Source organism: Triticum aestivum, chromosome 6D, assembly GCF_018294505.1.
Source record: "Triticum aestivum cultivar Chinese Spring chromosome 6D, IWGSC CS RefSeq v2.1, whole genome shotgun sequence".
Taxonomy (NCBI): domain Eukaryota; kingdom Viridiplantae; phylum Streptophyta; class Magnoliopsida; order Poales; family Poaceae; genus Triticum; species Triticum aestivum.
The window spans coordinates 228785606-228789609 of record NC_057811.1 but is presented as its reverse complement, the minus strand read 5'-3'; positions in this window follow the sequence as shown (position 1 = coordinate 228789609).

Genomic DNA, 4004 nt, shown 5'->3' with positions numbered 1-4004 from the left:
AAAGATAGGCCCTTCACAAAGGGAAGCAGAGGTTGTCATGCGCTTTTATGCTTGGATGCGCAAAATCTTACTGCAAAAGAACATCACTTTATATTGCCGCTTGTGATAAAGAACTTTATTATGTAGTCTGTCTCTTTTATATCTTACATATCACAAGTTCATATAAAGCTTATTTTCTTCACACTAATAGATCATACATATTTAGGGAGCAATTTTTACTGCTTTCACCGATGACCACTTACTTGAAGGATCTTATTCAATCCATAGGTAGGTATGGTGGATTCTCATGGCTAAACTGGTTTAAGGGATGTTTGGAAGCACAAGTAGTATCTCTACTTGGTGCATAGGATTTGGCTAGCATGAGAGGGAAAAGCAAGCTCAACATGTTGGAGGATCCATGACAATATAACTTCTATTCGGATATAAGAGAACATAACTCATTATGTTGTCTTCCTTGTCCAACATCAACTTTTTAGCATGTCATATTTTAATGAGTGCTCACAGTTTACAAATGATGTCCAAGATAGTGTATTTATATGTGAAGCCTCTCTTTCTTTATTACTTACTATTAATTGCAACAATGACCAAAACTATGTTTGTCAACTCTCAACAACTTTTATTCATCATACTCTTTATATGTGAAGTCATTACTCTCCATAAGATCAATATATGATCTTTTTATTTATTTTTATTATTTCTTTTGTTTAATTCCCTCAAGATAGCAAAGCCCACAACTCAAAACTACTCTTTATTATATATAACTCACGGACTTCATTACATAGATAGAGATCAAAAGAAAACTCAAAGATAGATCATACTAAAACTTTATTCTACTAGATCAAGATATAACCAAAAGGATCGAACTAAGAAAAATGACAAAGATAAAGATGTGATGGTGATACGATACCGGGGCACCTCCCTGATAACCCACAAGTATAGGGGATCGTAACATCTTTCGAGGGTAGAGTATTCAACCCAAATTTATAGATTCGACACAAGGGGAGCCAAAGAATATTTGCAAGTATTAGCAGCTGATTTTGTAGCAAGTGCAATAGTAACAGTAGCAATAGTAACTTAGCAAGAACAATATGTAGGAAAATCGTAGGCATTAGATCTTAATTCGTTGGATGATATTCATCATGTGACAGGCATAACCTAGGGCGATACGGCACTAGCTCCAGTTCGTAAATATAATGTAGGCATGTATTCCGTAAATAGTCATACATTCTTATGGAAAGAACTTGCATGACATCTTTTGTCCTACCCCCCCCCCATGACAGGGGGGTCCGTAAGGAAACTAAGGGATATTAAGGCCTCCTTTTAATAGAGAACCGTAACAAAGCATTAGCACACGGTGAATACATGAACTCCTCAAACTACGGTCATCACCGGGAAGTGTCCCGACTATTGTCACTCCAGGGTTGCTGGATCATAACACGTAGTAGGTGACTATAACTTGCAAGATTGGATCTAGAACATAGATATACTGGTGACAACATAACGGTTTAGATCTGAAATCATGGCACCCGGGCCCAAAGTTACAAGCATTAAGCATGGCAAAGTCATAGCAACATCAATCTCAGAACATAATGGATACTAGGGATCAAGCCCTAACAAAACTAACTCGATTACATGATGAATCTCCTCCAACTCCTCACTGACCAGCGAGCCTACGAAGGAATTACTCACTCCCGGTGGGGAGCATCATGGAATTGGCGATGGAGAAGGGTTGGTAATGACGAAGATCGAAGATCCCCCTTTCCGGAGCCCCAAACGGACTCCAGATCTGGCCTCCCGATGAAGAACAGGAGACGGAGACGGCTCCGTCTCGTGGAACGTAATAATTCTTTCTCCCTGAATTTTTTCTGGAAAAATTGGATTTTATAGCGTCGGTTTCAGGGTCTGCAGGACCACCTGGTGGGAACAACCCACCTGGGCATGCCTGGAGGGGGTGGCGCGCCCTTGTGCCCACCCAGGTGCCCCCCTCCGGTGGTTTTTGGCTCCAGTAATTCTCATTTATCATATAAAAAATCCTCGCAAAGTTTTGTTCCAATCCGAGAACTTTTATTTCTGCACAAAATCAACACCATGGTAGTTCTGCTGAAAACAATGTTAGTCCGGGTTAGTTTCATTCAAATCATGCAAATTAGAGTTTAGAGTCAAAAACATGTTGAAAATGTAGCGACTAGACCTCAAACAGTCTGATCTACCGTGCACCAGTGTCATCGCTGGATCAGTAATGCTGACACGCACAGTACAAATGGAGGATTTATAACAGAGTAGCAATCACACACTTATTACATCGAGTATCTCAAGAGAGAAATAAGTATGACAAATATGGCTTAAGGCCATCTAAATACGATAACAGCGGAAGACTTGGAAGATAAGTGAGTCCATCAACTCCAACGGCATCACTGAGTATAAGACCACGACCCAAGGCACCTTACTCGTCGTCTGAAAAGTCCGCAACATGAAACGTTGCAGCCCAAAAACGGGTCAGCACATGGAATATGCTGGCAATGTAACACATAGAGAGTAATGAACAAAATAATGCTATACTACATGCATATATGGCTGGTAGAAGGCTCTATGGTTACAGTTTTGCGAAAAGCCAATTTTTCCCTACTGCAAAGGAATAAATTTTATTTAACTATCATGGTGGTTGTTAAACATTGAGAATGGTTGACAGCATCCTCAATCCCAATTAACTATCATCATTAACCCAATAAAATTAATTAAACTAACATGATGAGATTCACATGATAATCCAGATACTAGATACTCAAGACGTCCATAACCGGGGACACGGCTAATCATGATTAGTTTGTACACTCTGCAGAGGTTTGTGCACTTTTCCCCACAAGACTGGATCGCCTCCGCTTGATTCTCGCACTACATGATGTTTGAGAAACGGATGACCGAGACACAGTCTTTCAGAAGTGTTTGCACCTTACGAATGGGTAGACCGTTACACCTACTTTCCCCTACATCTGCTAGTCTACCACTGTAAGAGTTCACACAACTTAGTCAACTACGCTAGAGCCCATAATAGCTTGCGGCTGCACACGGAAGTTTCTAGCACGAATAATCTCATGATCCCTTTGAACCTAGGTGGCGGTCCAAAAGAAAAACAGGCAATCCTGGAATACCCAGGTACCTCAATCCACCCAGATGTGAGTTTTAGTTGCCACCTTAAGGTTAACCATTAATTAACAATCTCACATCTGTCATGGTAACACTCAAACCCAATCAACGTCTACTAGCATAGCATAGTAATATGAGCAAATGTAGAAGTAACTCCCAAGGGTTTGATAATAAACAGGTAATAGGTACTACCTCAACTACTTCCCAATTCCCACAGTTTAATTAGATCCTAAGCATGCAATGTTTGAGGGTTGATCTAATGCAATAAAACTGGGTAGTAAAAGAAGTATGATCAAAGTGTTACTTGCCTTGCTGATGATCCGTGAAACCTAGAGATTCGAAGTAGCAAGCGGCGCACTCCGGGTACTCTATCGCGAACAAACAAGCATACAATAAGAACTCATCAAACACATAGGTAAAACTCAAATAAAAGATCTAACCAGAAAGTTCAACTTAAGAACTCCGGTTTGCAAAAAGAAACAAATCAGACGAAGCAACTAAAGTCAAACGGCGAAAGAAACAAGCTTCGTTTACTAATCTGAATCTAGGTCAAATTTTACAGTAGCAAAAACTTGTTTGAATAGGTTAAACGGAAAGAGAATTTCGAGACGAAACTCTAGGCGCTTGAATCGCCTGATTCCGATGAACGAGCTAAAAGATATACCAGAACGAAAATCTGATCAGAAATCGCGAATTGGAATAATCGCGGAAAATCCGACGAAAAAAAAAACTGATGAACAGTTAAACGTAGGGACGTTAGCTGCGTCAAACTGACGAACACGTTCGTTAAAACGAATGGATCGGTGAACGTTCACTAACTAACTAAACCAAAAAAATAAACCGATCTATTAAAATAAAAC